This window comes from Marmota marmota, unplaced genomic scaffold, assembly GCF_001458135.2.
Source record: "Marmota marmota marmota unplaced genomic scaffold, marMar, whole genome shotgun sequence".
NCBI lineage: Eukaryota > Metazoa > Chordata > Mammalia > Rodentia > Sciuridae > Marmota > Marmota marmota.
Window position 1 is genome coordinate 2,755,747 of NW_026000093.1, and position 24,319 is coordinate 2,780,065.

General features: G+C 35.0%; 1 long non-coding RNA gene across 1 annotated transcript; it reads left to right on the forward strand.

Annotated features, from left to right (window-relative positions):
* Positions 1–13,563: 13,563 nt before the first annotated feature.
* On the forward strand, positions 13,564–21,246 carry LOC125610527. The gene is made up of 4 exons (XR_007340512.1): positions 13,564–13,623; positions 15,739–15,774; positions 16,893–17,076; positions 20,702–21,246. It is a non-coding gene; the product is annotated as an uncharacterized LOC125610527 (long non-coding RNA).
* The last annotated feature ends 3,073 nt before the right edge of the window (positions 21,247–24,319 follow it).

The window sequence follows — 24,319 nt, forward strand, 5'->3', positions numbered from 1 at the left end:
TCTCACTGAGTTGCTTAGCCTTGCTTTTGCTGAGCTGGCTTTGAACTCATGATCTTCCTGCCTTAGCCTCCTAACCTGCTAGGATTATAGGCTTAGGGCACCATTGTGCTCACCCTTTATGTCCAGACTCTTAAAGGCATTCTAGGTAGCTAGAAGACATATTGGTAGCTCATTCACCAGAACTAGAGAATCCAACAGAAATAGGATCAGGCTAGACAAGCTCTCCTGAGAAATGATGTGAAGAAAAACAAAATCTGAGAGTGGAATAAAGTCTAGAATATAATCTTGTGGTATTAGTCAGTGACAGGTGGCAAAATGCAATGTAAATTTGTTTAAGGAAAAAGAGAATCTGAATTGGTTTACATGTACTGTGGGCAGAATGGATGGAAACACAAGATAAAAGTGCTTTCCTATATGCTGGATCCATTTCTAAGTGGGTATCTCTACCTGGCCTTATCCACCTAGATCCCCAAACCTTAGGAAAAATACTTTCCCCCAGAATGAGTTAATTTATGAACAGAATACTGTAAAAATTGGCTGTAGTACTCTGATCACACCATGGTAAATCATGGGTCTCTTTCCAGGAATGGAAAAAAATATGCATTTTCCAAGCAATTAGAGTACTAGGAAAGGTGAATTTACTGTGAAGTAAGGGTGGATTCCCTAAAGAAGTTTTTGTGGCATGAAGAAATAAATAAGCAAGAATATTAAATAATGATGGCAAATTAAAGAGAAAACACTGTGTGTGTGTGTGTGTGTGTGTGTGTGTGTGTGTGTGTAATGAACTAGCTATCCAGAAACAAGACAGTCTGAGTTCTTTTGAGAAGAGTACTTAGCAAAGACCAAGGTAAGACATAAGCTGCCTCATCCATACATGATCATGAATGACCAATACTCATGACACTCTCAACAAACATCTGTTCAATCACTGTTTCAATGGAGTAAATAAATCCAAAAATTGAGAGAAGGTGATTCGGTAAATCAGATTAATAATCTATACAAGTACATGATTGCACTATATAGGGCTGTACCCAAAAGGAAATGCCATCTGATCTCTTTTTCCTCCAAAAATAAATAAATAAATAAGAAAAAATCATTTGAAACTGAAATAAAAAATATAATAAAATTGATAAATAGAAACAGTAAATCAAAATATAAATAGGAGATAGCATCAATGCATAGTATGACACACACATAACAAGAACTAAGAACATTTTTATATATTTTTATATTTATATGGATTCTTAAGATTACCTAAGGTCATCGCTTCATATTTTAAACTTATGGAGAAAGTGATGAGTTTAAAGTGATGAAACAACACTAATACAGAAACTGTATAAATAAGAGCTGTAATTTTAAGCAGCAATTTTTAAATTAAATATCAATGCAAAATGAAAATGAAAATCTTACAGGAAAATTTTTTTACAGCTTAAAAATGAAAGACATAGGAAATAAGGTGAAGAGATATTCTTAGCTGTATCTCTGTGAGTAATTGCATTAGTTGCATAGACTAGGCCATGCTGCAGCAGTAACAAAAAAAAAAAACAACTCTGCATCACAATGACTGACTATAACAATGGTTTATTGCACATTCAAATCATGATCTGCTGTGGCTGAGAGCGCCTTGTTCTCCAACAGTGACTCAGAAATCCAGGCTACTTATTTTCTACAAACCTATCATCTCCTAGTTCATTGGTTCCAGCTGTGCAAATCTTAAAACAGAGTGCATAGGAAATTGACACCCACTACAATGGCCTAATTCTGAAAGTTACACAAGGCTCTTCTGCTCCTGTATTATTGGCCAGTGGCCTGAACCTAAATATAAAACAATATTTAAGAAAAGGACAAAAAAAAAAAAAGAAACTAAGAATATTGAGAGAATTCTTCCTTGGAGCAGTAACCAATCTAGAAAACATTGTGCTTGATTTTCCATTTGGCTTGATATGTAATCAGCTATTTCAAAGACCTAAATTGCTTATTTTCTTGTGTTTATTTTTTAAACGATGACCTTTTTTCTATTATCACTTTCTTTTTCTACATGGCAACATTTATCTATTTTAACATATTGGAATCTATAAATGTGTGCGCACAAATGCATATTCCATATTTGTATATTAATGGATATGTTTAAAAGTAGAAGAAAAAGCATAATTTTAATTTGATTTGTTTAATTTATTAATTCCAAAATATGAAGATTTTATAAACACAAAAATCCCAATTTTAAATTTGCAGGTCTATCATGAACTAATATATAGAGTTATGCAGAATAAATATGAGTAAGAACAAGACTTGGGAATTTATTTTTTTTCTTTATTTTATATTTTAATCTTAATTTGAATATTACATTCATGATTTATCATAGTCCATAAACATTTTCAAAAATAATTATGATTAGTCATTTTACATTTAAGTAATCTCAGTAAACTATATTATCACAATTATATGATTCATTCATTCTGTGATGTAAAATAACATATACATATTAATAGTTCTTAAATTAATTCTTATCATTTGGTCACAATTGTTAATCTAATTGAATCTTTAATTCAAAAATTTTTCCAGCAGAATAATCTTATATTGACCCACTATTTACTATACATATTTCCTTATAATTTTAATTAAAAGATACACATTAAGAAACAAATATTCTCAGCCTGTAGAACATCTTACTGATAATACATATTTAAATATTTTAGTATTAAATGTTTGTATTATGCTTACTAGTCTTGATTAAGATTTTTAAAAATGTCTAGCCTTAAATTTCTTTTTTCTTTCTTCCTATTTTTTTTTTTACTGGTAATTGATCCCAGGGGTGCTTTCCCACTGAACTACCTCCCCTGCCCCTTTTCTTCTTATTATTATTTTTAATTTTGAGACAGGATCTCACTAAGTTGATCAAGGCTTGTAAAGCTACTATGCCCAGCTAGTCTTAAATTTCAAAAGGATATAAATTGGAGAGTACAAAAATGTAGTTTTAATTTAACTTGTTTATTTGATTCCAAAATATAAATTTATTTTTATATAATTTTTTTGTTTAGATCACTCATTGCTCAACATATATTATTCCCATAAATGTAAGAATATATACTTTTAATTCATAAAAATCTATCCAGTGCCCTACACAATATATTTTTATATGTGAAGCAATTGTTCATTGCCTCTTAGATGTCAATTTCTTCCAATAATGCAATTCAGTAAGAATTTAAACATTCATTTGTTGCTTCCAGGTGTTAGTTTTCTCCCCCTGTGAACACCAGTGCAAGGAAGGAACAGGCTGCATGTCTGGAAAGCCACAACTTACTTAAATGTTCTGTTTGTTCAATAATTACAAAATAGCAAGGATCCACATGCAATATGGAATTGATATCAGGTATTTCTTTTCATATTATTCATATGAATGCTGTCTTCTATTAAAACATAAAACAATTCTATATTTCCAGCAGAGCAAACATGGCCTATTTATCTCCTTGAATTTGTTTCTTTGCCCACCATGGATTCCTTCAAGCTACACCTCTGTAAACAGTTACCATGCCAAGAGGGACTGCTGAGACCTTAAATATGCAAAATGCACTGGAGCAGACTGTGTATTCTCTGGCAGCATTTGCCTAGGTAATGTTGTGTTTCTGTCAATAATCTGTACGTTAGAATATAGTGTAAATACCTGGACATTTGAAAATTCCAGAAAGTATAATTCTTTTCACACAGTTATCTATTTCACTGTCATTTTATTTTCTGGGATTCCTATAATACATTGGGTCTCACGTGGTGATATGTATTTGAATCTCATGGAAAGTTAGCAACACAAAGATGCACAGGGAGAACAGGTCAGAGTGTTTGGATTTTTCAAGGTCCTCAGTAATCCTGAAAAGTGGTACTTAGGTACTGACCAAATATTCTTCAGGAATATGACTGCAACATACAGAGTGGCCATCACACTTAGATAGAAAACTTTGTTTTATTTATTGTCAGTCGTGTATTAGCACTGGCATACCTTATTTATTTTATTTGTTTTTCATTTGTCTTTCACACACCTAAACTCAGCAGTAAAGAAAACAGTCTGGGTCATTTGTTTCCATCTCCATAGTTATAGGTATAATCCATCTCTAATAGATATCCCTGTAGGATAGTTGGAAATTCTTCATGTCAAGGAGTTAAAATTTTCTTTCTAACCTCATATTTATTTGATTATAAATATGATTAACTCTTTTTTTAATTGGTGGAAATATTAACTTTAATTTTAAACTTATTGTTCATTTAAATGTATTAATACAAATAACCAGAAAAAAACCCAAACTGATTAATTCAAATTAAATGAACTATTATGAATATAGATGTTATACAAAATAAATGCATTTCTTAGGATATCATTAATGTTATTTTTAAGTCCTTCAGCACAATTATTTCCTCTTAATGGTTTGTAGAAAGCTGGTCTCTTACAACATAAAGATATTATAGTAGGTTCATAGGAATATTAATATTTTCATAACATCTCCAACTTCAGTGACATCACCAGTGGTTTTTCTCTCTTAGCATATACTGGAACTCCAAGTTCTTAGAATAACATAGATCCAATGATAATTCAGATATATCTATTTTTCAAACTGTATAAATTCTTCTAAGTTAAAACCATCAATTTTAGTCATTTTTTTCTTATTCAAATTATTCAAGAGTAGAACTCTAACAACAATAGTTCAATTTATACTATTTATAATATAATAGCGTTGTCAGGTTGGATGATCAATATGGTCTGAGTTCTATATTAACCCCTTCATGTACACATATATGCACCCATTTATATATATATATATATATATATATATATATATATATATATACATATACATACACACATATGTATAAATGCACATGTATATACATGTAGACAATTTCAAAATTGGAATAGAATAATTTACCATGCTTTCTAAATACTCATGCTGCTACAGTTTGCAACTGGAATGTCCCCCAAAGTCTATGTATCAAAAGCTTAGTCCCCATGTTGGCACTATTGAAATGTGGTATAAACTTTAAGAGCTGCGGCTTACAGCAAGATCCTCTGGGGGTTGTGCCAGTGAACTGGGACCCAGCACCTCCTCTTCCTCTCCTTAGACTTCGCCAATGAGGTGAACAGTTTGCGCCATCATGTTCTCCTTTTCATAGGTCCAAAGCAACACAGCCTGGAAACTCCAAACTCTGAACCAAGAAGATCGTTTCCTCCTTATAAGTTGGTCATTTCAGGACTTGTTGTTGTTGCAATAACATAAAACAACTAACACACATAGATTTATTATTATTTTCATGCATATTTTTTGAGAACCATACAGATTCAAGATAGACAGAATTATCTGTCCTTTGTGGGATTTATATTTAGTAAAAGAGACTAAAATGCAAAAAAAAATTTAAAAAATGTGCATTTATACATACAGAGATACTTTGTACTGATCACCAGGCACTAATGGATATAAAATAGAGTAATATTAACTGGTTTTGTAATAGCAGTAGCCTGGGGAAACAAATTTATTATAGAACCAGAAGAAAAATGAATTTAATAGAAAGAAGGAGGTAGAGGAGGAAAATGTCATATGAATAGGGTTTTACTGAAGGAAACATTTAAAATTAAGCTACTGAAAGAAATATTTGTCACATAATTATTTTAAGAAAAATTGTGTGTATGTGGTGGCAGGAGGAATTTGTTAAAATGAAACTAAGTCCCATGGAAAAAAAAAAGACATTTTTGACCACATTGAAAAATATAGGTGACATACAAAGTGGGTTGTGAGAAGCCATAGGATGGCTAGTGGGTAGAAGAATGTCAGGATTCATATATTGATCCTGCTTCGTGCTATGCCAGTCCCTTAAAGGAGGAAGCAATGAGTGTTGGGAAAATAGACAGGAGACTCTTGGGTGAGGTTTTGAGTTAAGGTATGGTAAGAAGTATTCACATTTAAAAATTTTGAAATTGGCGGAACTTGGTAATCAGACACCTGATTACAGATACTGAAGTGTTTTAAACTATTCACAGATTTTAATGTGAGAGAAAACATGAAAATGGCCATTGGTTTTACATATATATTTACTAAGAACAATGAAAGACAATTAAGTTTGGGAATGAAGAGTATAAATTATATTAATTTGGGCCCCTAAGTCCATGTAGTTATATAAGTATATAGTTTTATAGATTTTAATATATGGGTTTTACATTTATAAGAATAGAACAGGGAAGGTGTTGATGTCCACTTTGTAGATGCCAAAATATAAAGAGCAACGGAGACTGAAAATATACAGAGTGATTGAGACTAAGTACATATTTTTACCTAAGTAGAAAGACAAGAGCGTGTAGTTAGATGGATCTTTGAACAGAGATTCTAAATGTGGGGAAATTCCTTCATAATGTTTTTGCCTCACAACATAATTTTAATAAATTTTCCATTCTCCTTTTTATTTGCTTAGAAACAGGTCATTTAGAGTCAACCAATCAATGTGCTTATGTGCAAGGTCAGATGTGAGCAACTGAGGTAACCTGTAGAGTTTAGATTTCTTTCCAATGAAGGTGTCAGCCAAAGCTTTCAGCTTGCATTGACAGCCCGGGGGTGGAGATCCACCCGGGCTTGCAAACTCGGGTTTTTGATATGGAAGAGTCATGCTGCTGCTGGAAGCCACTGTGTTAGGTAAAGGATGATGCTTTGTTTGTTGGTTTGTTTTTAATCAGTCAAGTTCCATAGCAGAAGGTTGAGCACCATTCCTGAAAGCCTAGTCGTCAGCACATTTCTTGAGCCATCCTGATGTGCCAGTGAGGAGCCAAATGATGCTGAGTAAATCATCTCTGCGCATAAAGTAGACAGAATGAGAGTGGTTGATTGCAAAAGGAAATTCTGACTAGTAAAGGAGATCCAGTTTCAGAATAGAGTGCCGCAAATGACAGAATTTAAGATCAAGATGGAAACAAATACAAGCAATGAGCATCAGATAATCCAGATGGAAAGTGTGATGTGTTACTCAATGATAGACATTTGATTGATTTTCAGGCACTGTACCTTGTGTTGTGTGTGAAGGTTTCAGTGGTAGAAAAGTAGTACGTGAAACCACAAAGTTGATGTAAACCAGCTGTTTTTACCACTGTCAATAATATCGTACCAAGGGTCAATGAATTCAGAATAAAAGCACCTCATTTGGAAATCCTGATTGAAAAAAAGTCAGGATTTGATTTGCTTAGAAAGGTTTTTCCTGTGGTCTGTCCTGTAGAATGATTAAGGGACCACAAAGCAGCCCCAACATTATTTATCAAAATACAGGGCATCACTGGTTGAACTACACGAAATTTTCCCTACTCAGCCAGATTTTTCATTGAAAAAGTGTGTTTTGATATATTTCATCTTACTATAAGCATTGTCTGTGAATAGGCAGTTGAAGCTGGAAATACAACTGTTGCCCCAAATAATTATCAAATATTTCCTGTTATTGTTCTCTGTCAGGCATTGGGGATGAGATGATGTTGTTTTAATTTCTGTTTCAGTTAGCAAAAATGATTTGTAGGCATCAAGAGGAAAAGGATAGCAACAGAATTTTATGTTCCCATATACCTGCTCTGTCCTCTGTTCTTCCGAAGGATACATAAGAATACATACAATCTTTTATTATTTACTTAACATTTGGACTTGTTGCTTTAGCCAATCTTTAAAAAATTAAGAATATTAGTAACAAATCCCTTCCTTCTTTTGTTCACTTTTGTTGCTAAAACACAATTTTACCAGATATAGAATTCAAGATTAATCATTCTTTTCTTTGGTATTTTAAATAGAGTGTGCTATGTCCTCCTGGCTGCCATGGTTTCTGATGAACGTCTACTTTCATTCAAATTGTTTTTCAGGGGGAGGGTGAACCATTTGTTTTCTTGTTTTCAAGGGTTTTTTCTTTGTGTCGTTTTTCAGAAGTTGAACACGTCGTATTTTTGCATATATTTCTTTGGGGATATTCTGTTGGAGGATCAAGTAGCTTCTTGGATCTGTGAGTCTATATCTCTCACCTAACTTGAGAAAGTTTCAGCCATTACTTCTTTGAATACTATTTCAGCCCCATGCTCTTCTCTCCTTCATATCTTCTCAATGATATGAAAGGTGAAATACTTATTGTAGTTTCACAAGTTCCTCATGCAAATTTCATTTTATTTTTCAGAATATTTTCTCTTTTTTGTTTAGATTGAGTCAACAATATTGCTTCAAATACACCAATTTTATCTTTTGTCATCTTCACATAACACTTTCTTCCATTGATTGAGCTTTTTATTTCTGTTAATTTATTTTTCAATTCAAAAATGTCCACTTGGCTCTCTTTTTAAATTACTTTTATCTCCGTACCTCAATTTTTAATATTTTAATTTATTTTAAAGGAACTGGTCATTAATTGCTAAAGCACTTCTAAGAATGCTGCATTAAAGCTCTTCTCAGATGATTTCAACAACTGCTTCATTTTCCCAGTGGTGTCATTGGAGAGTCTTTTTTACTTAAGTTGTGATCTTCTTGATCCCTGGTATGATGGATGATTCTTTAATGACTTTTTAAGATGATTTAATGACTCACTGTGTTTAAGTTCAGTTGTAGGTCTAGTCCTTTTGTGGGCTGAGATTGCAAAGACAGCTTTATTTTCTGGTCTTAGATTAATAGTCAGAAACTTTTTGGTCTACTTGGTTCATCTGGTTCTGCATGTATTTCACATCATGATGGCCTGCAAGGCAGAAGTTGTAAACTGTTTTCCAGTGAGGAACAGGAATTGAAACTCACAGCAGCAACCAGGGTTCTCTTCCTAGGCACTTTTTTGTGGTTCCCCTACTCTTGAAAGTCTGGGAATGCTTACCAGGCCAGGCTATAATAGTATTCTTCTATGTCAAGGCCACACAGTCTCCCAGTGTCTCCTGGTTGAGAAGCCTCAGACTAGTGCAGAAAGATCCTTTTATCCAGATACTCACTGTTCAAAAGACTCCTGATGGATGCTCTTGGCTCACTTCGTGTTGTCAGAGACATTCCCAGGACATCAGGAGGATGAGCCCACTTAGACATCTATGGTTTTCAGGTTGGTGTCAGGAGTCCTTGGTTAAAGTCGTCTTCTTTTATTGAATGAGAGACAGAAAAGGGTAGGAGTCCACCTTCCTCCACTTCAGATGGGTTATGTCTTTGTTTGTGGTTGGTTTCATCGTGTGATATTTTCAGCTTTCTACATTCATTTCACAAACAGAGCCATGCCTGGGCCATCTTGTCTAGACAGGAAGTCTCACGAGAGGATTATAATTGGCCACTCTGTACTTAACGTTCTTGCAGTCCTTTCATAGCTCATGCAAATCGTCTTAAATCTTGGTCTGATGCCTGTTATTTCTGTGCCTTCTCATGAAAACTTTTTTGTTGTGATTGTTAACATCTTCCTTTCACATCTCGGTCCTTCCTTCCTCACTTTTCCTCTTTAGTGAGTCCGTAGATCACCCCTCAGTGCTGCTCTGTCTGTAAACAAAATTGTTATTTCCTTTTCCACTTGTTGGGAACAGGTTGAGGTGTGATGTTGTTGATCCAATTCCCAGAGCTGCTTAGATTTGTTTTGTCTCTTGTACTGATTTTCTCTCTCTCTGCAATTCTTTCCCAGAAAAATGCAGGGCAACCTGTTTTGCAAACATGCACTGATTGGAAGACTTATACTCATTCCCCATCTATTGCATTTCAGAAATAATATTCTCAGTCTTCAGTTAATTGTTTTTATCTATGTTCCTCTCATCAGTTATATTTAGGATTGCTGATATCATTCTTGCTTTTAGGAAATGAAGACATAGAAAAACGTTGTGGAAAAAATGTGCTCTTTCTCAGAGCAACTTTTTAGAGAAGGCTTTGTCTGTAATATCCAGGTTTTACTTTTTTATTACACTTTTTTTAAACACAATATCATGTTTAACTTGAAGATGTTACTTTACCATGGGTGGGAGCCTTGGTAGATTTTATACAGAAATTAGAGCACTCATTTTGCACTTTGTGCACAGTAATACAGGGAGCAGTTAACAGAGGATGCATTGATATTAATAGGTAGAAGATATTGTGATTGCAACACTTTGTTAATTTTCTTAGTAGCAGTTTGTTAATTTTGTTTTTCATTTTGCCAGTACAGGATGCTCTGGTCTAGGTTTTAAACACAGGAAAGGCCCTTCTTTTAGTCATACCATATACTGCCTCATACTGGTATATAAAACTTTAAGATTTTGATAGCACTTTATCCTTTTCCTCCCCTTTTTTCTAAATAAAATTTTGATCATAGTTAATTCTAGTTTTACATCTTCTTTACTTTTTATACTTTAAAGAAATGAGGAGATATTCATTGATTTAAACCTAGGCATAAAAGTGTGATTGGATTTAAAGGTCTAATTTGTAGTAAGAGTTCTCAGAACACATTTTTCATCACAGTACATTGTGGTCAGGTTTCCAGGATGCACCCACAACTAAGTATTGACCTCTCTTGGCCACCCCAGAAGAAATTTCACTTTTTATAATTAAGCTACTGTGATTATTTGTATCTTGTATCTATAGTATAGTCTCATCCTTTTTCTTTTCTTTTTTTTTAACCTTAGCAAATATTTCTTCAGATCCTGTCATATGGCCAGCATTAATTTAAATACTTGTACGAGAAGTAAATATTAAGAATAAATTATAGCTCAGAGAAACTTACTGCATATTTGTGTAGACAAAACTAATATTTGAAAGCATTTTCCCATTATTTTCAGAGAAAGGAAAATAAAAAATTCAATTTGAATGTTGAAAATGTCTTCAGATTAATGTAAAAGCCTACAAGAATACAGAAAATTCCATTTATGCATTAATTCTATATTTTGCTTAAAGTCAAAACAATTGAACTATTTAGCAGATTTTAATCTGCTAAAGACTGGATATTCAGTGGTGAAAAACATAGAAAGATGAATGTTTCATGATGAAAACAATCCTCTCAGATAGTAAATAAGATAGAGCATAACTGATGACATTTAACTGAGATCTGTGGGGTGAATACGGATAGATATATTGGGTCAAATTTTGTAGTGTCCTGATGTTACAGAACACCACAAAGCTGTGGCAGTACAGAAACCCCCCTCTTCAAATCCTCATTTCAGACATGTTGCTCAGATTAATCAGCATGAGTTTATTTGAAAGAATAGGAAAAGGAACAATAGGGCACTCTCAAAGGAGACAGTGGGTCCTTTCAGAGAGGAAAGAGATGGCGTGCCTCTCTTGACATTCAGTTTTAAAGTTTCCTGAGAGACCTGTCCAGGTTCACATCTTGACTTTTGACTGGCAGGAGTATATCAGACTTTGAATTCCCTATTGTATCATGACATCTCTAGGTCATTTCAGCCCATGGTAAACAGTTGTAATTGGAACATGTTCTTAGAGAATTTTGGGTTGGGGAAATTATCCTTATCTACCCGAGTTCTGGGATCTGGCCTATATAAAGTTCCCAAAATGGTCTCTCTTCAGAGTTACTTGTGTTCTTAGTATCAGCACTCCAGGCCTGCATTTCTCCTGCAGACAACAGGTCATTTGCTGAGGAAGGTAATATATCCTGTTGACTTAAGCCAGGCAGGGTTGCCAGTGAATTACTTAAAGAAAACAAAACAAAGCAAGCAAACAAACACACAAAAGAAAAGAAAGCATGTGGGGTGAGCACACTGGGCCCAATTTATAGAATTATTCCCTTGATATCATGATATTCCCAGCACTCGCATCTCAGTTCTCTACCACTGCAAGGGAGTTAGCCAATGTCAAGCTTTTCTCCATACAACTACCTAGCGTATATTGCTGCTCTACTGATGGGTGTATTAGTTCTTGGTTCTTATAGGCTCAGTAAAGTTATCAAGGACATGGATAGCAATCTTGCTTCAGGAGGTAAAGCAAAGCTTTCCATTTGGACTAGGAAGTGGTGGATTTGTAGATGTGCGGGCTATATTCTCTCTGATGAACTTTCCTTCAGAGCTTCTGGGAGTGCCGTCAGTTCAATACAAGCCCTTTTAGGATTGCACTGCAGAGGAGCGCCTTGTTCTAGAAGGCCATACTCCTTTCCTGTGACAGCTGAGCTCTATGACTCATGGTTGCCACAGTCTAAAGATTTGGCTTTCCAGTTCAGTGGAGTCCAATCCTGGCTCTTGAGAAACTTCAGTTGCTAGTGAAGACTTTATGTGATTCCTCACTCTCTGCCCTCTTGGCTCTCTGCCCAATCTGGCTTCCTTCTCTCCACAGACACTGACCCTCAGAATATTCCTTAATAAGTATTTTGTACACTAAAGTTCAACTCAGAGTGACTTCCTAGGGATCTTGGAACCAGGAAGAGCATATTAAGTTAGGGTCAAAAGGAGATCATGATACATTTCTACACAAAATGATAGTGTTTTATGTGTTTATATATTCATTCATTTTGGTTTTTGAAAAATTAAACTGGTAGCCATATGTAAGATGGTTTGAGTGAGATGATTTCATAAATAGCACATGACAATCAGTGCATATGATGGAGACATGAGATGATGACAGCTGGCTAAACTGTGGCAAAGGTAACTGATAAAGGAGCCAGGAAAAAAGACTTTTGGTTTTTTTTTTTCTTTTTTTAAATGACAGGACAATATTTTAAATAAAGGAAGGTAAAGAGTTTTTTTTTTTTTAATCCCTCCAATGTCTTTTGATAAGTGTTAGGTAGGTGCAGAACAGGCTGAACTATGTTATCTGAAGGGCAGGCTGAACAAATGTTAGCTGCAGGATGGCCCACGCACTCAAACCCCCCTCTGTCTGGTCCTTTATCACCTGTTTTCGTCAAAGCTAAACATTCAACCCCCGCTCCCTCGAAGCTGAACATTCAAGCCCCCTTGTGCCAACAAGGCAGCTTGCAGACTCAGAGGCCCCGTTAGATTTGGGCTATAAAAACTCCCTCCTAATGGGCCCCTCTCTGTCTTGCTCTCTTGCTCTCTTGTTCTCTTGCTCTGTCTCTCTCTCTTGATCTCTCTGTCTCCCTTGCGTGCATGCTCTCTCCCCCGCCCTCTTTCTCTTTCTCTCTTTTCTCCTCTGTTGCACTGCTGCAAAAAGATCTCTTGGTCGCTCCGAGTGTTGTGGTCACTTTCCTTTCAATAAGGAACAAAAAGAATAATCATTGTTTCTTTTGGAGAAAAAATAATAGCAATCAAAGTTCCTGGCCAACGCAATAATATAAGTAAGTATAATAATGGGAAAGGGCATATATATGCTCAAAAATATTTTACTTTCAAATAGATACAATGTTACAAAAAATTTGGAGACAGTTTGAAAGAATTTAAATATCACATAAATTATTGTTCCTCAACTGCATTAGAATCAACTGACTTGTTTTGGGGAAAATTATGTAGGCTTTTGGACTCTGCCTTGAATCTTTTTTTCTTTTTTAACCCATTACCCTAGTGATACTCCTCTTGGAAGTCAGGATCTTATCCTCATTCCCAGTCCCCACCCCCACACCTCATCCAGTGTTAAATATTAAACACCATCAGCAAGGCAAGTTTCGAAAGTGAGTTTTATTTAAGAAAGAGACAGAACAGAGATAACAGACCTCTCCAGAGACATGTCTGCCAAAGTTGGGTGTCCCCAGGGAGTGAGTGTGTCTAACTTAAAAAAAAAAAAGAACTTCTTCTTCTTCTTCTTCTTCTTCTTCTTCTTCTTCTTCTTCTTCTTCTTCTTCTTCTTCTTTTTTTTTAAATCTCAGTGTATGTGCCCAAAAGCTGGAAGGAGCAGCCCTGGGGGTCATCTTTTGTATTGGAAAGTGAGATCTCTGGAGGTGGTAGCCGCTGGTTGGGCTGGGGAAGTGCAAGATGGAGGTATTAGCAATACATTCCCTTTACTTTGATAATCAGTCCTTATCTTTTTGACCCAGTCATTTACTATCTACACTGACTACCTGTCCTTTGCCCCTCACTAGGATCCTTATGTAAAGCAAAATTTGAGAATTGCTACAGAAGATAATGAAGAAACACAGGTTATACCTGTCCTTGAACCTGTCTAAAAGTTCTTCATAAAGTATAAGAATTAAATTTGGGGAGAGGCCTCCTATATTTAAATCAGTTCTTTATAAAAGCAGTTAACTATGAAACAAAGATAACTTGAAGTCAGTAATGAGACCATTAGAATCAATTGGCCACCTAGGTGGGGGGGTGAATAGGCCATTAACTTAGAAAATACAGAAAAATTAAGAAAGAAACTTGTTAGCTTAAGAAACCAGTAATTGAGGAAAACTTAAATGGATACTAAAGGAGCTAGGTGACTATTCTGTTCAAGGAAACATATACACATTTAAACTAATATATTTTCCTTGTTTATTCAATAGATTAATATGAAAATTGGTTCATCTTTGTTAATTATAGACAAATTTTATAACATTATTTGGTTTTAAAAAGCAAAGAAATGTAGAACTTAAGGCTATCAAAATATGTACAACAAAACCAAAATAAAAAATTTAAAGAAAAAAAAGGAATTTTCTTAGTTGATGTTTTGCTTGCTTTCTATTATATCTCCAAAGGAATCTGTGAAAAGACAATACTGAGGGGAATACTTGTGGCACCTCAAAACAGAAAGTACAAGAATTGGGATATTGTTAGAATTTTGTAGTGTGGTTTAAGACAGGTATTATGTTTTGATTATGAGGTGTCTCCCAAAAACTCCTGTTAAAGAATAAATATTCAGAGGTGAAATGATTGGATTCTGAGAGCTACAACCTAATGAGTCCATCCAAGTTGGAATGGACTGACTGGACTCTAACTGTGGGCAGGGCATCTTCCTCATGGCTCCCTCTGTCTGCTGTCTGGCCTCCATGAGCTGCGCAACTTTCCTACTCTGGAACTTTCTCTCATGTTACGCTGTCTCACTGTGGGCCCAGAGAAATGGACTTGACCATCCATAGATCAAGATCTCTAAAACTCTGAGCTCCAATAAACTTTTCCCTGTCTAAGTTGTACTAGTCAGATATTTTGAACACAGCCATGAACAGCTGACTAAAATAGCAAGCCTTCAGTGTAAGGGAATGATGGACCCAGCACAATAAAGACTGGGGGCATCCAATAAGAAGTCCATAAGAAGTTCCTAAAATGAATAATGATATCAACTGCAATATTCATCCTCCCAGGAGAGTTCTTCCTGGAATAGGAAAAGTCATAATGGTTAAAGCAGTGGAATAGTAAAGCCATGATCATATAGCATAGATGATGGGACTCAGGATATGACACCCAAAGTATGGCAATGTGACTTGCAGAATCATGTGAACTGGAAGAGGCCCCTCCACTCTTCTTGTCTCCCACCCTTAAGCCAGCCATAAAGTCGGAGCCATAGAAATACAAATGCTTTCCTTTCCCCTAAAGCAGGCCCCACAAAACCTAGAGAGATCATTCCCTCATCTTCCCTTCTTGGAGGACTCTCATTCTGGAAGGTTTCTAAATGGGGCAGGTGTTGGGGTCAGGGAGATGCTACCTAGAAAGGTCAAGAGGAAAGAGGAATCTTTCTGGGTATCCCCTCAAGTCTAGAACATTAGATCACATCCTTTTATCTAGTCACATTTCTACTAGGCTACCCATAAAAAGAAACAATAAGCATAAAAGTAGATAATTTTCCCTGGGTCTTTGGGTCTTTATTCTGTGTCACTGTAAAACTTTGATAAATAAATCCCCATGCTTTTCTCTTGTCAACCTGTCTGGAGTGTCCCTCTGTGACCCTTTGGAAGGATGAGGAAAAGGATCACACCTTTCTGCCTTTGGAAGTGAGTACAAATGTGTTTGGTTTTCATATGCCATGGAATGTTTAAACTCTAGAATTCACCTCACTTTCAATAATTCAGTCTGTTGGCAGCAAATATTAGATACTTGAATGAGACTACATTACAAATGAGCTAGCAACGAGACAAATGATCAAATATTTATTTTTTATTTTTTGTCAATTTAAAACTATATCCCAAACTACATTGAAATAGAGCTGAAATTTTTGAGAAAGAAAACACTTCGAACTATTAAGAAGATGACAATAAAGACAACTGCAATTCATGCTTACTAACAAACATCTCCAAAAGGACAGAGCTTGGGCTCTATAGAAGCAGATGGACAAAGCACCATCTATATGGCAGTTCTGAGAAAGGATGGAGAATGGGGTTTTCTTGGGCTATTTGGGGCCATAGCCTGAAAACACACACACACACACACACACACACACACACACAGATTTCTTAGCCTTCTTGTTTCCTGGTAGCACAGGGACCAAGTACATTTCAATAATTTTAGTACAGAGGGTACTTGGAACAAGGGAAACCAAACCTTAATATTTTGAGATCAGTATTTTGGAAGCCAAGTAATTTAGGGACTAATTCACAGTTGCAGTGTATCAGAAGGCTGAGTTCCACCGCTGACCGCAACATGTAATCATTTTCTGAAATCAGAAACAGAGATGATAGACCAAATTGAACTTTGGTTTGCTAAATGGTAATTTTTAGAAGTCTGACACAGAATGGCAACAAAAGGAATTAATATTAGTCTCTTCCTGCAGCAAATAGAAGAGAAGGAAACCAAAAATTTATCAAATATGTTTAAAGAATGTAGAAGATACAGAAGCAATGAAAAAAGAGGAAATTAGGAGAACAAAGATGTGCGTGTGCCTCAGAATTATAGAGCACCACTATCATTGTCTCGGGAACTGCTCAGAATAGAAGATTCCTATGCTTTTTTAAAATGAGCTCATGAACTCTTATTACCTGAAAATGCTCCACAGCATAGCATGGAGCCCTAAAGTAGAATAAACGACCTTCTGATTTCTTACATTTAATTCCTAGACATTAGCGAGATCAATACTACAAAACAAAACTCTTCATCTCACCTATTTTGGATACAGGTCTCTTCCATAAGCTGAAATGCTATCTATGAAATAAGTGGTGAAGAACACTGCCATCATCTGCACCAAAAACTGTGACAGAGAATCAAGATTTCCCCAGCAAGAGGAGAAGAAATTTTAATAACAAACAAAGGGATACCCTCCAACAGTTTTCTCCCAGAATTGAAGCCTCCTTATTAAGCAGGTGTGTGTGTGTGTGTGTGTTTGTTTAACAGTAGTTAATTCTATTTCAGAATTTTCTGTGGGAAAGGACCCTGCTCTCTCAAATGGGAAAAAGGCTTAAAGGCAGACACAGCCCTACAGTGAGCAAAGGGAAGGCCAGGGTGTGCTCCAGTGGTTGGCTCTAGGAAGGAGGAAGTGAGAGGGAGTTGGCTAAAGTTAGAAACTTAATGTCTCCCATAATTGGTTGAAGGATCCTCTTTGTTTTCTCCTGGTCCTAGGCTGAAAGCAGTGACCATTAAAAGAAAAAAAAATGAGGGAGTCCAAGAGTCAATGGCCAACTGTCCTGGTTCTGACCATTTAGATCACTGTGACCCCCAAACCCGCAACAGAGATCATGGCGTTTGGGGTCAGAGTTCAAAGATCACATAGGATCTGTTCATTGTCCACTTGTATCTTCAGTCTTTCCATATATTACTGAGTAAAATAAGACTTTATGTCAGAAAGCTCTTTTTAGATTTAATTTCCTGCCCAAGTGTCTTGGCCTGAATCACTTAAATTTGAAAACATACAAATATAACTTGTCACAGTGACAGGAGCCTGTAATCCTCAGTACTGCGATGGCTAAGGCAGGAGGATAGCAAGTTCAAAGCCAGTCTCAGCAAATTACTAAATTCCTCAGTAACTTTGCAAGACTCTGCCTCAAAATAGAAAATGAAAAGGTCTGGGAATATAGCTCAGTGTGAAGTACCCCTAGGGACAATCCCCAGTACCAAAATAAATGAGGAAACAAGCATAAAAATATGCTTTTTTTCCCTAGTGGGAAGAACAGTTGTACTTTTGTGAAGCTCAAGTTGTTTGCTACCAAAAGGACTATTTTATGTTTTTTTTCTTATTATGAAACCAACTACACATTGAACTAAGGCACAGTGTCTATCTTTTGCTTGATTTTGATTAATTATAAAATTAATATATGAAAATGCTCTTTGTGAAATATGTAAAATGGTTTATGTCCCCTTTGACAGTCATTCCTAGTCTAGAAAATAACTGGGAAAACAAGTGCAATGCTGAGCTCATTATATTTTATATAGATCTTGTATGTTGGCATTCTTCCAGAAACCTTATTATTCCCACTTTATAGATAAGGAAACTAATATAGACGACTTATTTCACCAAGTCAATAGTTAGATGGTAAGCAGTGGAAGCAGGATTCAAAAATCAGGAATAAATGCACCTAAGAAAGTTCAAATTGCCCTCTGACCACCACTTCTCTCCCTTCCTGCTCTCTAACTGTACAGATTCACTGTGTCTCTTTCTGTATTTGACATGGTCCCAGAGTGAACAACCAAATTTTGTTTGTACCTCGTATATTTTGATATGTTTTGAAATTCTTCTCCCTGCTGCCTCCCACTGTGTGAATAGACCTTAACTCTGTTCATTGTTTAACTGATGATAGACATTTTAAGTCTTTGCAGTTCAATGCAACTATGAATATTGTAATATGAATATACTCATTTCATGTTTTTACAAATTCATTAGTATCTATGGGGTATTTTTCCAGGAGTCAAATTCCTATTTGGGAGCATAGAAAACACACATAATCAGCCTTAGTGGATACGAACACTAGATTTCTCAAGTATGTTGAAAAATTACCTACTTCATGTACTACCAATAGTATATGAGAGTCAAAGGTCATCAACACCTTGCAGGGATATAAGGGTCTCTACTATTCAGACTTAACAGAAAGAGATGGATGTTTCCCAGGGAATTTTAATTTCTAGTTCTATACTTCAGCTGAAAATGATTTTTTTGTTAGTATTCCAGGAAGAAGAATGCTTCTATGACTTTGTATTAGGTAGAACTCTGGCCTACATAAGATAGTGTTCTCTATGGTAACCTTTGCATTTAAATAAAAATTGCATTTGTTGTCTCATGCTTTCAAAAAATTAGCATTCATTACAACATGGGATTTTCACAATTAGGCTTTGGTAAGCCGTGGTTGCTCAATGATTCACCTGAAAGACTGCCTAAGCAGTGGTGCAACAGTCATTGCTTAGGAACAGTTTGGTACATAGAATGGGTTTACACAATTCCTTGGCATCCCACCTTGTGCATTAACTTCTGACAGTGAATAAATTAGGCAATAAATTACATTATTTAATTAGTATATAAAACCTTGAAAAAAAGAGATTAAAAATATACCAAAAATATAACGATTTTAAAAAGAATACAATAAACATTGGCATGGTTTATCCTTGTCAGTTTAAAGATTATAAACAAAAACTGATGTATTTTTAGTCATTAAGATTTTTGTTAAAAGAAATCAATTCCCTTTGTTTGTGTGTGTTTAAATCTCAAATATTTCTATGGGTGAATCTTTTAAGTCTGATATAGTTACAGTCCAAACTGAGAATGCACCCTGTTTCTTAAAGATTAAATTACTTTAACAATAAACATTTCTCTGTTCATAGTAATTTATCTTAAAAGAAAATTTTATTTCTTCTCATTGAGGCACAGTCAATGTAACAAGAATGTCAAGTCTGATATTGGAATCAAAATGGTAACTGAAGGGTGTTTCCTGGAATCCTTTGATGATTTATAATATTGCGTCTAAAAGTTTTAAAATCTAAAACAAATGAAAACTTTAAAGCACCAAATAGTGCATGAATTTTTAGATGCCATAAAAATCCTCTCTGAATATTGAATATCTGACAATTCAAAAATGGGTTCCTTAGAGAGAAGCCTTCTAGCAATATTCCCAACATTTCATAGCTAGGAAGAAAACTCAACTGAGCTGAGACTGTGACTCCAATTTTTATGTCCTTACTCAATATATTATATATTACTTTTTATCTCTCTGTCAGAAATGAACAAAACACTCAAAAGGCATAAGATGTGAAAGACATTTAAGCATTAAAAAGGATAGAATATCATTATGCAGTTTTAACATGCACACAATTATTATTTTGTATGTCAGGTCATACCTTTCTTGCATTAAATATGTTATATAAATTTAATTATAATGAATTACTTTATAGTAATTGTAATTGTAATTACTTAAAAGTAATAGTACTTGTGCTAGCTTTACACTTGAAGCTCTTCTCGATGTCCTGTACACAAATATATCTATTGTGCATGTTTTTAGAATTCTGTATTTCCCACAGTGTTTTGTATACTATATAAATACTTTTGAATGGATGCATTCAAAAAACAAATAAAGAAAAGCTATAGAAGGAGCAGAAATCCACATCAGTTTTTCTTTATTTTTATTTCATCCATTTTTGATCTAGAAAAAAAGATGAATTGACAATCTGAAAATCCAGTCAGCTAAAATGTTGGGGGTACAGTCATCCATATTCTTTTCTTTGCACAAGGGGATTTTTTTTTACAATAAAAAAAGAGCATCATTAACAGTGGTATCCAGATGTTAGTTATAAACTGCAGCAAAACATAATCAGAGTAATTAATTATGCACTAAATGTTCCCTCCAAAAGTAGAATATTAAACAAAAAATAGACCAGAGATAAAACCCAATTTCTTAAAGTATAGGCTTTATATGCATCACATTATTTCTAAATAGCTGGTTGCCTCAATGCAGAAATCTTTCAGTTACATTTTATAACCCTTGTCTTTTTGTCTATCTTTTTCAGGTATCAGGCTCCCACCGCCCCCCGCCCCAAACCACCATCATGTGCCTAATAAAAGAAAATATAGTTTAGGGACCAGCTATGGATCACCATTCTCAGCCAAACACAAAAAGGCCTGAATATAAGGAAGGTCCATGCATCTTAAGGATTACCCACCAGTCCACCATGCATGAGGAATCATTCCTCACTGTACCCCCATGTCATTGCCAGTATTCATGTTTATGCTCTCAGTGAGCATCTCCAACCCCAAACTGAATGACATCATCTTTGAGCACTGGATCCAAAGGAGACATCACAGTGTCAAAACTATCAAAGATTCCAGATTATAATGGTCTCTAAAAATCCCTGATAAATTTAAATGTCACTCTCCATGTCCTTTAAAAACGCGATAATATCAGCACCAACAAAGAATGCCAGGTAAATTCTACAACTGAATAACATCTTCTAACTTCATTTCCTGTTGGGTTTTGTTCTCTCTTTAAAATTCTTCCCTGAATTTACTGAGTTGCCTTTTGTGTCTTCAAAGATCTTATTTGAGGCAGTCATTGTACAACATATTTTTTTTTTCTGTGAAATAAAGAAAACAGTTTCCAGTTTTCTTTTTAAACTACTGTTTAGTTCACTCAATACTCAGTGCGTGGCCCCAGGAAATAACTTGTATTTATCTCAAATGTCAGTGGTTAGTGAGGAGAAAAACTTTAGAGGCTTATTCTCTATATAATGAATAATAGTTCAAGCTGCTGCAGTTTACTGATTTTCAAATAAAGAAAATATTTCCTTTTTTATCACTCTCTTAGTCACACAAACATGTAAACACATATATTAAAAATAGGTGCATAAACCAAAGAATAGATATAATGGACCATGAAAGAGAATAGACACCCGATAGAAAAAAAAATTTTGTTGCTAGTTTTTGACAAAAGCACGAAATCAACTTAATGAAAAGAAATAATCATTTTAACAAATGGTGCTGAACAAGTAGAAGTAGATAGGCACAAAAATACAACTTGTTTGAGGTTTTACCCATCAGATAAAAAATAATTCCTAATGAAGTTTAGATTTAAATGTAAAATACAAATGATGCAACTCATAAAAGTGTAGGAGAAAAATCTAGGTGATCTGGCAAGGAGTTTCTATGTGTAACACAAAAGACAAAATTCATAAAGAAAAAAATGATAATTTGGACTTTGTTAAATAAAACTTTGGCACTGAGAAAGACACTATTAATATACTGAAAAGATGAGTTACAGACTAAGATAAAATGTTTCCAAATTAAATAAAGGGAACCTATTCAAAATAAGAAAAAAAACTCTGAACACACACACACACACACACCAAATGATACTCAAAAGATCTGAGTATACATCTCACTAACGATATACAGAAGGAAAATCAACATAGGAAAAGACATTCTATATCATTTGTCATTATGGAATTGCAAATTCCACAAATGTCATTAATGAAATCCAAATTCCTAAATGTCACTAAGGAAATACAAATTAAAACTATATTAAGATATCATTATACACCTATTAAAATAACTAAATGAATACAACTAACACAATCAAGTGCTGGCAAAATATGGATGAACAAGAGCACTTACTGATTGCTGGTGGACATGAAAAATGGTATAGCCACGTTGGGAGGCAGTTTTTCAGTTTCTTAGGAGTTCAGTATTATCATATAAGCCAATCATGACAACAATGGGTATTTACTCAATAAATTGGAAAACTTATATCCACAAAAAATATTTTAATAAAATATTAATAGCTCTTTATATTTATAATCACTTCAAACTGGAAGCAATCAATATGTACTTTAATAAGTAAATAAAACAATAAACTCTAGTATATTCAAATAATGCAATATTATTCACTAATTTTAAAAAACACTATAGAATCACAGAAAGACGTGTGAAGAACCTTAAATGCATGTTGCTAATTGACACACACCAATCTAAGAAGCATGTTTCGCAGTGTTTTTTCCATTGAAGTGTCATTCTAGAAAGGACAAAACTATGGAGTTAGAAAACAACTTCCCCAGGTGATTAGAAAGGTAGGAGGGTTGATCAGGTAACCAGAAAATATTTTTAAAGCCTGGAAACTATTGTATATGGGATTGTATTATGTGCATATTATACTATGAGCTTCACAAAACCCATGGTGCTTTACAGCACAAAAGTGAATTTTTAATGTATGAGTTTAAAAAAAAATCAGCTAAGATTGCAAGTGATCCCAGGGTGGACTACAGATTGTGATAAGAGAATACAGCTGTATTAAAATTCTAATACAAATCTCTCTGAAGGATTGAGGAAAATGCAGTGTACACTTAGTAACATTGGAAATGTCGGAAGGAGCTGAATATAAACACTGTACTCTAGTTGATAAAGTCGTTTCTGAAGGGGAGATATTACCAGTTCTGAACTCCCATATTCATATAGCAGGATTGAACAAATAACTAAATGTGTGGTATGTGGTATGAGCCATATCTTCACTGTTGCAGTAAGAGATTGAAGACAAGCAAGTGGGGGAAAGGGTGGAAGATCAGAGTCATGTGGACTGGTCACAGTTCTTACACTATAGTCACTGCTGGATAGGTTTATAATAATTATAGACAGGTATCTACATACTATGCCTGTGTCCCAGCTCTCTACAGAGAAGGCCTAGAAAGAATGACATTCAATAAAAATGAGAATAAAAATTTGCACCCAGATCTTGATTTCCCCATGGCATTCTTCTACAAAAATAGAACCAAAGCTCACTGAAGCTCACAGCTCTGTGGCTGCAGAAAATAAAATAAGCCTGGGGTATTTCTTCCAGTAAAGAAGCACACTAGTGCACGTGCACGCACACACACACACACGTGTACACACATACACACACAAAAAAAATAAGATACAAATAACAGAGTAAATATAAAATGGTGGGAGTATGTCAAAGGTACACTGGAGCCAAAAGAAGGCTGGAATAATTGAAAGATAAAATAAACAAAGTGATGTTACATTCTAATCCAAATTATGAAATAAGTCCATGAATTTGTACTGATATAAATAACTGACTAAATAAATAATTAAGTAAGGGAGAAGAGACATATCTTCTTCACAGAATATTTACAAATGGTTATTGTCAATTTTACCTCTTTAAAGAAGTATAGTATACTTCTCCCTTCGCAGGTATGTGCTGCTTATATAGGGACTTTCTTCTGAAGAGCAAAGTATAGAAATTAGGAGAGAAGAGAGGGACTTCATAGTGAAGAAAACTGAGGGACACAATCTCAGCTATGTGATCAAGGTCATCCTCAATAGCAAGGATTCACATTGATACTCAGACACTGCTATGATTTGGATGTGAGGTGTCCCCACAAAATCTCCTGTTATGCAAGGTTAATGATTAGATTATGAGAGCTATAACCCCATCCATGTATTAATCCATTTGATGGAATATGAATGGGCTACTGGGTGGTAATTAGGTAAATTGTGGCTGGAGGATATAGGTCACTGGGAGCATGGCCTTGGGGATTGTATTTTGTCACTAGCTCCTCTCTCTCTGTTGCCAGAAGCTGATTGGTTTTTCTCTGCCACACCCCTCTGTCATTAGGCTCTGCTTTATCTCATCCCAGAGC